This window comes from Misgurnus anguillicaudatus, chromosome 11 (genome assembly GCF_027580225.2).
Source record: "Misgurnus anguillicaudatus chromosome 11, ASM2758022v2, whole genome shotgun sequence".
NCBI lineage: Eukaryota > Metazoa > Chordata > Actinopteri > Cypriniformes > Cobitidae > Misgurnus > Misgurnus anguillicaudatus.
Window position 1 is genome coordinate 30,310,093 of NC_073347.2, and position 13,471 is coordinate 30,323,563.

Here is a 13,471-nt window from a genome sequence, read left to right on the forward strand (position 1 = left end):
CAGCACAGCTTCAAGTACCTAGCTTACATATTTTTTAACAGTGCTACATATAAGCTCTGTACATAGTAATACCATTATATTACACATTTATAATATAATTTTTAATAAATCAATTATTAATAGGTTTTCTACACACAGTCTGTGTCTGTATTTATTCCTCATGTTAGTAAGTGTTGAACTCACTTTCACGAAAACAAAAGTAATGGAGAAATGATGGAGAAAGTTAGTGTTTACAACACCATACTCCGCATGCAAATCAGTTTTCAAAGAGTCGATTGTAATGTCAACAACCGGCATCTGCTGACACATTTTGAGTGACGGTGTGCAAACATTTTTATTCATTTCTACAGAGGCTCATCGTTGTGCTCTTGTGATGGATTGTGGGATTGATGGAGTTGTATGTGAATGTTATCTTCTGCAGTAAAACAGACAGGTGCTGCGTCCCATTTCACATACTTGCCCCAAAAGTACATACTGCTTATGTGATGGGAAAGTATTTAAGTTTAAGTACATTGCAAAAGTGTATGCAATACATACTAACACATTGACTGTTTTTGTCAATATGCACATTGTGATTTTTAATAAACACAAATTAGAGTTCAAGTCCTGCTTGCAATTCATTATTTCTAATGTAATGTTTACTATACAGTTTTATAAATTCAGTTATTACTTATTTGAATTTATTAATTCAGTATAACATCACTGAACTCCTTCCTCTCGCAATGTGTTGTGGGTAATAGAGGCTCTATATATTTTTTTCTGTGCCTGCGTCCGTCTCGCACGCATGAGTCTGCACAGCTTTCAAAGCATACTACATACTCATCATTTACAGGACATTTAAAAAATTCAAGATAGATGAAGAAAAGCAGCGTATCCACCATTGAATACAAAGTTTAAAACCAACAACAAGAAAACAAAGAACAGGGATCAAACATTATGGTGAAGGAAATGCTTAGCTTTTTATTATTGGAAAATATAAGAAGACAATGGTGTGTGCAAACATTATGTGTATGTTGTTTATAGTTGAGTGTCCTGTTTCAAAATGTTTTTTACGCATGCGCTGTTGTACGCAAATGTCTGCGCAGTCTCAAAAACTGGGCTGCATAGGAACAACCGCGGACCCTCCTGATGACAAAAATGAAGTCATGCGGACAGCACGTGTATGCGGAGGAATACCTTGGGCTTTAGACTGACTGTGCATGGAAGACCATTATTGTATTCTAAATATGCTATTTAAACACTTTGTTTTGGACGTGCTTATTCTACTTTTAATCATCTTTGTCTCAGATCAACCTGATCTCACGAATTTCCGAATTTCACGGATTGGTTACTCAACTGCTTTTTCCTATTTTTAAACCATTTTCGCTTTGGTTTAGGGTTAGATTTACATGAAATGAAATCCCTACCCAAACCCAACTCTAACCCCAACGCCAGGCGACTATTCTTTAAAGTTTAAAAAATATAAAAGAATAAATCAGAAAAAATAGTATAAACCAATAGTTAAAGTGACATACTCACCAAATCTAACCCTAAACCGAAGCGAAAATGGTTTAAAAATAGGAAAAAGCAGTTGAGTAACCAATCCGTGAGAATGCCACGGAAAAAGACCGTCCGTAGCAGGGCCACGGAAAAATGCGGAGATCCGTGAGAATGCCACAGAAAAATGAGCACAAAATTCCGTGACTATCCCACGAAACTTCATGTTGCTCAGATTATCAGAAGCCCTAATAATCTTTTGTCATCTGACAAAAGCTATTCAAAACACCCGATAATACAATACATTGTTTATAGATGCAATCAAATTAGTTTATTGATCCCCTGTTGTTTTATTACCTCTGTAAATTCTCTTTTTCTTCAGTAATGGTTGTTTCATGCAGGACAATGAACACCTCTGAAAGTTAATAAAGTGAAATCTACATGATTTGATTGGAGATTCAGAGGAACAACAGTGGTTACTCCAATCGCATGCAATGCAGATCTGTTTGTAACATGGTGGAACACCATCATATTTGATCTAATCTAATAAATCTTGGACATCAGACACTTGATATACCCAGAAATTGAAAAAATCTAAGAAGAAGGACAATTGCAGGACCCATTGCTGTATAGGAGAAGTATTGAGATATTAAAGGTATAGTTCACCCAAATATGAAAATTCTTTCATTATTTACTCACTTTCATGTTTTTACAAACCTGTATAAATTTCTTTGTTCTGATGAACACAAAGGAAGATATTTTGAGAAATGTTTGCGGACAGTTCGTGGACCCCATTTACTTCCACAGTATACTTTTTTACTATGGAAGTAAATGTGGTCCATGAACGGTTTGGTTACAAACATTTCTTAAAATATCTGGGTGCCCTTTCCCTTTAACTCTTTCACCGCCATTGACGAGATATGTCAATTAAGAGAAAACGCTTCCCCGCCAATGACGAGATTTTCTGTCTTTCCGCAGGTTGTAAAAGTTGCGGAAGTGCGCCACCAGATGGATAATAGCGGTATTGCGGAAAGCCGGAAATTCTCGTCATTGGCAGGGAAGCGTCTTCTCTTAACTCATTCACCGCCATTGACGAGTTATCTCGTCATTTATGAGTTCATATTTAACTAATAAATATGCCTTTTTGGACGAATTTCAAAGTGAAAGTGTAATACCGCTTTTATCCACCAGATGGCGCCGAATCGAATTTATCAAAAACGGAAGTTAAAAAGAGTTAATGATTTATTTTAACTGCCTTTATGTTTGATAGTCATTCTGAGTCTGATCTTTAACATAAATTCCTTTACAAAAACGCAATTTTTTAAGCTTTTTGCTCAAAATGTTGTATTTTTGAAGAGAAATATCCATATTTCAGTGGTTAAATTAAGTAGAAAAAGTAAATATATAATGAAACGTTTTTTCCCCATTTTGTTTGTTTGTTTGTTTATTGTTTGTTTGAAAGCAGAGGGTGTGTTGTTTAATTTGATATAATTTGTATGTTTATATATTTATAGAAAATGATTTTTCCTGCAAGGAATTTTGTGAAAATTTTGTTAAAATCACAAAAATGCAGGTGGGCAACTTTTCTCAAAAAGGCTGGCGGTGAATGAGTTAATTGAAGAGTTATCTCGTCAATGGCGGGAAAAGAGTTAACAGACCGCTCACTACAGGAAAATCTGATAAGATAATCGGTTCAACCACGAAGATGGACTTTACCTAGAATTGTCGTAAGAGGTCAAATCTGCTCAAATTAATATTTTTTGGTGTTTACCGAAATTTAGCAACCACATCAATGCTCTGGTATCCAGCAAGCAGAAGGGATAGTTCACCCAAAAATGAAAATGAATTTACTCACCCTCATATTGTTCAAATGAAGATATTTTTAAGAATGTCTGCAACCAAGCAGATCTGAGGCAGATCTGAGACTTCCACAGTAGAAAAAAATAATACTGTGTAAGTGAATGGTGCCCCTGATCTGTTTAACTATTACCATTTTTGTAAATATTAACCTGTGTGTAGCAGAACAAAGAAATGTATACAGGTTTGGATCAACTTTTTCGGTGATACCAGATATAGATTAACTCACTTCTGAAAACCTGAATTTGGTTACATGTTTTTGCCAAAATAACTTGTGAGATGTAGGATATTCCATCATGTAAGCAAAGTCAAGAGTGATTACAAGGTGTTTGGCTTAATTTATTTTATGGTTAGACGTCTATTAAATTTTTACTGACAATCCTAGACATCTGGGCTGTTTAGACAGCTATTAGACGTCTTTAAAACATCACACCATGTTTTGCAGAAACAAGCATCAATCATATTCAGCGCTAGCAGAAGTCTTGTTTTATTATGTATCAACATGCAGTGGTTGTTTGGGGTAACACAGTGTAGTGGTGTCCCGCGTCCATGGCCTTCATAGCAGAGCCCCTCACCCACGGCTTCAGGCACAAGTGCACTTTTGTCTCATGGGACAATTATGATGCTGTGCCTGCTGCTGTCGTTGGACTCAGTGTGGGTCGTAAGACACGCTAAAGCTGCCATCATTGTTCTAACAGATAAATTCACACCCAAATTATCTGTGACCGACGGGTGTAAATATCATAATGTGATACAGAAGGCAGAAGAATTTTGCTTTACCCAAAACTTATCGTTCAGAAAATGTGACCTTGACCAAATTAAGTGGGAAATGTTTAAGCACATCTCTGACTTTTGATAGCAGGCTTGTTGTGATAAATGTGGGTTATTGAGTAATTGTAACTGTCAAGAGAAAGGATTTGGTTGGGGTCTGTTTGGGAATATTTAGGGTACAACTGCTGTGGTTGTACCCTCAGTGGGTTATATTTACACCAAAAGGAATTAAAATGAACAATTCAGGGCTAAATAAGGTACAACTTTGTGTCATTTGTGCAACCAAAAGGTTGATGGTTGGGTGATTCAAGGCTGCCAAACCTTGCAAGTATGAAATATGTCCACCTGAGCATTATTATTTTTTTAAGATGGTAAATGGTTTATTTATGTACAGTATATACCAATAGTAAGCTATGTTATTTATTGAACATATAACACCTTAAATGAATTTGAGATACATGTTGTTCAATAAAAAAGTATATACCAGAACATAAATCATAAAACTAAACTGCCCCTAATAAATTAGTGCTGGGCAAAGATTAATCGCGATTAATCGCATATAAAATAAAAGTAAATGTTTGCATAATATATGTGTGTGTGCTGTGTGTAATTATTATGTATATTTAAACACAAACACACACATACATGTATACATTACAGATTTTTTTTATTTATATATATACATTTTTAAAAAACTTTATTTTGACAAAACACAGCGCGATCTGTCAACGGGCAGAACACATATTTTAAAAAAAAGGAACCACACACATGACGGGCTACATAAATGTTGTGACGAACTTCGCATCGAGCGCCCTCGAAAAAAAAGTCACCGGCCGCCACTGCATACAATACAGGTTTACTTGAAACTGGAGAAGCATAGTTTGTGACTCACCACAATGGTGAGTTGCTGGGCAAAGATTAATCGCGATTAATCGCATACAAAATAAAAGTGATTTTTGGCATAATATATGAGTGTGTGCTGTGTGTAATTATAATGTACATATAAATACACATTCATGTATGTATTTAAGAAACATTTACATGTGTATATATATTTATTTATATTTTTATATATTCTATATTAAATATAAATTCAATTTTTTTATATATAACAAAAAAAATCTGACATGAATATATGTATGTGTGTGTGTGGTTGAATATACACAATAATTACACACAGTACACACACACACACACACACACATATACATATTATGCAAAAAATAACTTTTATTTTGTAGGCGATTAATCGCGATTAATCTTTGCCCAGCACTGTGTATATACTGTATATATACACATGTAAATGTTTCTTACATACATGAATGTGTGTGTATTTATATATACATAATAATTACACACAGCACACACGTATATTATGTAACAAATCACTTTTATTTTGTATGCGATTAATCGTGATTAATCTTTGCCCAGCAACTCACCATTGTGGTGAGTCAAAACTATGCTTCTCCAGTTTCAAGTAAACCTGTATTGTATGCAGTGGCGGCCAGTGACTTCTTTTTTCGAGGGTGCTAGATGCGAAGGTCGTCACAACATTTATGAAGCCCGTCATGTGTGTGGTTCCTTTTTTTAAAATATGTGTTCTGCCCGTTGAGAGATTGTGTTGTGTCTTGTCAAAATAAATGCCTGCTGCAGACGTGTCTAAAGGGTTTATGATAACAGAGACGATCGCGATTGCCACTCGCATAATCTCATGCGTAATCAGAGTTTACAGTTAAGGGAGTGTCATGCGTGTATTTTGTGAACGTGAGCGTCTGTTTCATCATAAACGGTTTTGACGTGTGTGCAGCAGGCACTTACTTTGATGAAACACGAGATGCACACAGGATCTCTCTCATATTTTGAAAACGGAACCACACACATGACAATCCGGACACTTATTTTGAATAAGCGCCCCTCAGATGAGCATTCACGAGCCGCCACTGATTGTATGTAATCTGGACATTTTTTTGTTCACGTTCATGTGTGGTTTTCTTTGTGGTTTAAAGGATGAGAGGGCGTCACAACACCATCCATGTTGACGTTTTCCTAATTTAGCTGTACCAAGGACATCCTTGGACATCCATTGACCCCAATATGGGAAGATATGGGAAGTATTTTCCTATCCATACATGAACATAAATAAAACATTTATGTATTTGTTTCTATAAGTATTATTGAATACCATGCATGCACAAAAACATTCAGTTTAGGGTAAACACATTCAGTGAATGAGGCCGCAGATGTGTTGATGTCTGTGAGTCTTCCTCGCCTGCAGGCTCACTGAGTTTGGGGTGTACTGGGGAAACCAGTCTGAGATCTGTACAGTGTGTGTGTGTGTGTGTGTTTGTGTGAAATACGCGTGCTGTCCTGCTCTTCTTGCCTCAGTGAACAGTGTTTAATGAAGCAAGAGTGTCCACAGGGCAGACTGGGCCTCGTGTTCCTACGCAACCAGGAGTCATGGGGAGGTGCTGATGCAGTGAATCAGGGCTTTGACTGTCGCATCTTTTTCTCTTGCCATAAGAACACACACTTCTAACACAAGGCGACTGTTTCTTTGTTTATGATTTTCTCGTGCATCACACACTAGCATCACAGTCACACATTCAGGATTTGAACAAACCCTAAACTATTAAACTTTTCACTGTAAAGCCGCCTTTCCACTGCACACGACAAACGACGGCCGATAAGCCGGAATCATTCATTTCCTATGGAGAGTAGCGTTGCCACCCGTCCTGGTTTTCCCGGGATTGTTCTCTTTTTTGAGTCACAGTCCCGGAAAATTTATATTCTTTCCCGGGACACGAATTGTCCCGTTTTTTTGTGAAAATGAACTTTTAAAGCAGAATTTCCTGCTTTCAAATTAAAGCGTTTCCTTCCACTGTTTCTGTGTTCATCCAATCCTGTGTCCATAACCGGGTAAATAGAACAGGTAACACAGTGGATTGGCCAGGCGTTTACTTTTATTTGATTGGAAACTCAACTTATCGCCTAGCAACTACCTATGCTGTCGGTTGGTCGCACGCGTCGCATCCACAGATTCCACACACACATCCTGGATGAAATAGTTTCAGTTAAGTTGCTAGTCAGCTTTTAAAACGATCAGTGTGGTTGGTCAAAGCTGAACTTCAAGTTAGATTAAACTTTAAATGATTTCATTGAGGGACAGCCGAGACTTCTGCAGGCAGCAAAAAGGGATGAGAAATACACATGGAAAAAGAGGTGAGAAATGTCAGTTTTAGGTTGCCCAAATTTACTAAGTTAACAAAAACAAAAAGTTGTTTGTAATCTATTATAATACATTTAATCATATTTTAATTGCTAAAGAATATATCCTATATTTGTACAAATGATTATATTTTATAATAGAATATAATTATGCAGTATATGTTTACACAATGTTTATAAAAAAGTGTATTTAATGCATCTGGGAGTGCATCTACTTCAGGGAAAGCATCTACGTCAGGACAAATAGGTAAGAGAGGGAATAGAGTCCTACAACTGTAAACATAGTATATTTGCAAATATTAGTTGATCCCCCCTCCAAAAACAAAACAAAACAAAATTTCATCTGAGTGTCCCGGTTTTTCACAAATCAAAGGTGGCAACCCTAATGGAGAGTCGCAAAGGGGTTGCGTGAGGTGCCGACCATCTGCGGATGCGTAAATATTGTGTCCGTTTTGACCGTTGGATCCGTTAAAAAATTTGAACTTGTGCGACTAAACCGGATGCGATATGCCGACCGGAAGTGATGTATTTCATTGTATTCCAATCACAAATTGTGTGTGAGGTGAAAATGATTAATCCTTTTGGTTTAACTTTATTAGTAACACATGAATTCTTAAAAAAAAAACTTTTGATTACTGATAAATAATACATGATTAATTTAATTCGTGTAGCCTACCTTGTTATTTTAATCTTGTCGTTATATGCTCTCTCCAAAAAATATTTGCAATCTTTGTCATATATGCATAGCTGTTTATTGTTTCATTTATTTGCGTTCATTTATTTATTCCACCATGGTAAACATATTAGTAACAACCTCTTGCACTGGAATGAGCTTCTCTCCCATATACGATTAAATTGAAACTTCATTACGACTGCCACTAGGGGAGAATTCCGACTGTCGTTTCCGTATGTTGTGTGCAGTGGAAAGGCGGCTTAAGCCCAGACAAGTTCATTCAATTTAAAAAGTATAGGGTAACTCGCTAACCCAAACATTTGGATTTTTATTTAAACAGTTTATTTGAATTTTTCGTTCACTGAACATAAAAGTTTTCGTTCCAGTAATACATTTCATGTTTATTTCACTTTATTTCACATGACTTATTTTAACATCATCTTGCCTCTATAAAAATAGTCAACCTTGCAAAGCAATATAACACCAAGCAAAGTTAAGAGTGGCGGCTCGTGACTGCTCATCCGAGGGGCGCAAATTTAAAATATGTGTTCAGAGTGTCATGTGTGTTGCTTGTGTTTTCAAAATATGTGTTTGTTGCGTCATGTAAACCATGCATCACGTGTATTGTCAAAATAAGTGCCTGCTGTATACGTGTCAAACCCGTTTATGATAAAAGAGACGCTCACGTTCACAAAATACACGCAAGACACTCCCTTAACAGTAAACTCTGATTACGCATGAGATTAAGCAAGAATCTGGCAAACGCGAGCGTCTCTTTTATCATAAACCATTTAGACGCATCTGCAGCAGGCACTTATTTTGACAAGACACGTGTGATGATAGGATCACTCGATGTGCAGAACACATATTTTGAAATTACGAACCACACACATGATTGGATACATACACGTTGTGACGAACTTCACATCGAGCTCCCTCGAAAAAAGAAGTCATCGGCCACCACTGAAAATTAACCATGGTTTTATTGTGGTAAAAGTGTAGTAACCATTGTTTTTTGGTGTATTGATTACTGTCAGCAAAAGCATGGTTTTGCTACACTAACCATGATTTAACTATGGTTTTGAAAACCATGGTTGTCAAAACCATGATTATTTTGTGGTTACCATCATTTACTACAGTAACCCTGTTTTTTATTGTAGTTCTAAACGTAGTTTCGAGAGGAGACTAAACATTCAGGTCTGTCAATCATTATTATGGGCGTATATAAGGCAGCTTTCCGGCCTCCAGGTCCAGCTGCAGTTTTTCCGGCATCCCTCCTCCTCCCCATCTCCTCCTTCACTGCTCTCTTTCTTCCTCTGTGCATTTCTGTTGCAAGGGGGAGTTGAACTTGGGGCTCGAGCCCCGGCCTCAGGTTCGCTCTCTCTGAAGGTTCAGAGCTCAGCTGTAGAGCTCCCTTCGAGGACAGCAAGCCAAGTTTGTTAACCATTAATCATTAAGATCTGAATGCGCAGGCGAACTATTGAAACTGTATTAAAACCATGGTTTTTTCGTAAGGGTCCAGTCGTCATACAGAGACATCAACACTTTACACACAAATCTCAATGAAGGTGGCAGTGATCTCATGAAGTGAAATGATGAACTCTTAACTTCACAACAAAAATAATAACCAAAAATAGCAGCTTTTGTATAAATAAAAACAGCAAAACAACAGTCCTATAACAGTAGCAGTATAATTTATGCATGCTGCAATGCATGATGGGTGAAATTTTCAAGTCCACAGATTTAAACAAGCTAAAATAAGTTGATTCAACTAAAAATGTCTTGTTGAATGAGAGAAATCATGCAAATTGTGCATTAAGTAAAACACTTGAGTAATGGAGGGTATATTTAAAGTATAAATAAGGTTTAGTTAAGTGTACTTATTTATTTAAGTCACAACGTCAGAGTTAAAAATGTCAAAGGAAAGTGATCAGACTTAAGGAAAATGTGCAAAGTTATAAGAAAATGTGAACTATTTTTTTACTTAACATTTCTGAAAAACGTCATGAAATCAAATCCTAACAACAGTGTGTGTGTATACACTGTAAAAAGTGGGTTCAACATAAAAAGTTACTTCAATTGGTAACACCTAAAAAAATTAAGTTTATTTAACTTAAGTTTTTCACCTAAAATTAAACTAAAGTTACCAATTGAAGTAATTTTTAAGTTCATCCAACTTTTTAGGGGGTGTGCACACCAAGGCATTTACGGCGAAATATATTTAACAAATGTTTCCAATTGAAGTGCCACACTGGCGGGTTTTGTCCCCGCTGAGCGCTGGCACTCTGCGGTTTTCTCTACTCTGCTCGTCAATGTCACTTCTAACTCGGCCATCCAATCACGGGCGGTAGAAATATCACAACAACAAACCGGCGAATTATTCAACGACTGATAAACAAAGCAGAAGTAGCAACCAAAGCGCTCAGCTGTCGGTGTCCATTTGACGTTTTCAGCCATAGACTGTAAAAAAGATGGACGACGCGACGTCACTTTCTTCCATTGTAATGAATTGAAGCCAGAAATGTCTGACCAGGAGCGCTGCCATAGAGTCAGGGCATGCGCAGAAGGAATCATCTGTGGAGCCAGAGGCGGAACCACGATTTCAAACTTCCGCCCAAACTCGCGCGTCCAATTCAACCACGCCAAACATGCCCCTCTATAGCATCAAAAGAAACTTGTCACAAAAATGAAAAATTGAACACGTATCAGCGTGACAACTACCTTAAGGGGCTGGACACACCAAAACTTTTAAACGCGGCTGGAAACGCCTTGAGGACGCCGAATACCAGCTGTTTTTCAGCTGAGTGCCAGCTTTCTTCAGCTGAGCGCTTTGGTAGCTGTGATACTTCAGCTGTGAGCCGGTTGGTTGCTGTGGTAATGTCCCGCCCCTATTCCACTGTGATTGGGCGGCGGTGTGAGAACTGACATTGACGAGCGGAGCTTTCTCCCAAAGTTGAATCTCTTTCAACTCTGGACGCTCAGCGCCGAGCGCGGAAAAAACCCGCTAGCTGCTGGCTTATTTGAAAAACGCCGAGCTTCCATTGGAAACAATTGAAAACAGGCGCCGGCCGCGGGCGTAAAAGCGTTGGTGTGCACGCCCCCTAAAGGACCAAAACCAACCATTGAAAGTGTAAATATTTCTTTTATAAGTCCCGTTCGTTTGCATGGAGAGGGCGGGGTTTATGACTTGTACTGCAGCCAGCCACCAGGGGGCGATCAAAGAGCCAACGGCTTTACTTTTTAAGAGGCACACCCGATTTAAACGCTTTGGTGTGCACGCCCCCTTACAAGTGTATTAGTGTGATCCATCGACCTACAAGAAGTAAAAAACATAGATGACATTTTATTAATATCTAAGTTTTTTCTCATAAGGATTTTAAAGAGAATCTGAGACAGCATTGTTACTCAAGCAAAACATCACAGAGAACTCAATGAATCATCTAAACTTAGGAAGAGCAATAAAATTGTACAACCTTATCACTTCTAAGATCATGATTACACATAAAGGACAAATAAGCCAGGTGATGAGCTATACTTAGTGTAGAGCTAAAGCCCAGGTGATGGTGTGATCCAGTCTCAGGTTGGGCATGAGAAGGTGTGAGATCCTGGTGCCAGCTCCTACAGCGTTGGATCAAACCATACCCAGCTGCAGGCCGGTGGGGCTCATCGACCATCTGTCCCTGAGCAACAGAGTCGGGCACGGCCCTGAGACGAGCACTGAGGGGCTCCTAACACTAATACTGACAATAAAGGGGGGTATGGAGCTTTTTTCTCTCTCTCCTAGCAACCGTTTCTTCTTTTACATCTTTTTTGGGGGGTGGGGGTGAGTAGTATCCTTATGGCTGGGTTTGCTCGGCCTCTCTCACTTTCTTTCACTGTCCTATTTATGGTAATGAGCCATCTGCCCTTTCTCTGATGCTGGTCGAGGAGGGGAGGAGTCTTTAATGGGACTGACCAGAGGTATAGAGACCATATATTGATTATATCTGTCTTTTATTCATTTCTTAACACACAGACTTGTTGATTTGTAATAGAGGTAAATGTGTCACTAAATGTAATCCTTATTCATTATAAATGCAAATATATACAATAATAATAACTTAAATGCATCTGTTTTGTCAGGGTTCCCAGTACCATTTCATGTCCATGACTTTTCTAGTTTGATGATTTAAAGGGGACATTTCACAAGACTTTTTTAAGATGTCAAATAAATCTTTGGTGTCCCCAGAGTATGTATGTGAAGTTTTAGCTCGAAATACCATAAAGATAATTTATTGTAGCATGTTAAAATTGCCACTTTGTTGTTGTGTGCAAAAATGTGCCATTTTTGGGTGCGTCCTTTTAAATACAATTGATCTCTGCACTAAGTGGCATTGATGTGGTTGGGTCATGCAGATTATTGGGTGGTATTATCCCCTTCTGACATCACAAGGGGAGCCAAATTTCAATGACCTATTTTTTCACATGGCTGCAGGGAATAATTTACCAGAACTAAGTTACTAGGTTGTTCTTTTTCACATTTTCTAGGTTGATAGAAGCACTTAAACACGGAAAAAGTCAGATCAAAAAGTTCATGATATGCCCCCTTTAAGATATTAAAGGAATATTCCATTTTCTTAAAAGAAAAATCCAGATATTTTACTCACCACCATGTCATCCAGGGTGTTGATGTCTGTCTTTGTTCAGTCGAGAAGAGGTTGTGTTTTTTGAGGAGAACATTGCCGGATTTTTCTCATTTTAATGGACTTTAATGGACGCCAACACTTAACGCTTAACTCAACACATAACAGTTTTTTTCAACGGAGTTTCAAAGGACTATAAACAATCCCAAACGAGGCATAAGGGTCTTATCTAGCGAAACGATTGTCATTTTTGACAAGAAAAATAAAAAATATGCTCTTTTAAACCACAACTTTTCGTCTAGGTCCGGTCCAGAGCGACCAAACGTAAATGCGTAGTGACGTAGGGAGGTCACGTGTTACATATATAAAACGCACATTTGCGGACCATTGTAAACAATAAACTGACACAAAGACATTAATTAGTATCACTTGACATACAACAACGTCGGAACGGTCCTCTTTCTCCACACTTGTAAACACTGTGGCGGAGTTTTGCGTTCGTCCTCTGTTAAAGTCATTAAAGTCATTACAAACACTATAATTGAAATTTCTTCCTGCATATCGTCCACCATGCTTATTCTGAAGTATCGCAAGATTTTGTGAGATATCTTGTGTTCACAGTCGAGACTTTGGTTGAAAATCTGCTCATGTGTGGTGTGCTTTTTTGACACATCATGGCAAACCACACACTACAGGAGCAAAATGGTTAAATCTTGGAATTTTTATCCTTATGTTTGTGGTCTATCACATTTTTGAAAATCTTATAAGATGTAAAAAAATATTTTGGTGTGTACCCAGCATTGGATTCCAGATTTTCAAGCCAGATATTGTCCTATCCTAACAAGTA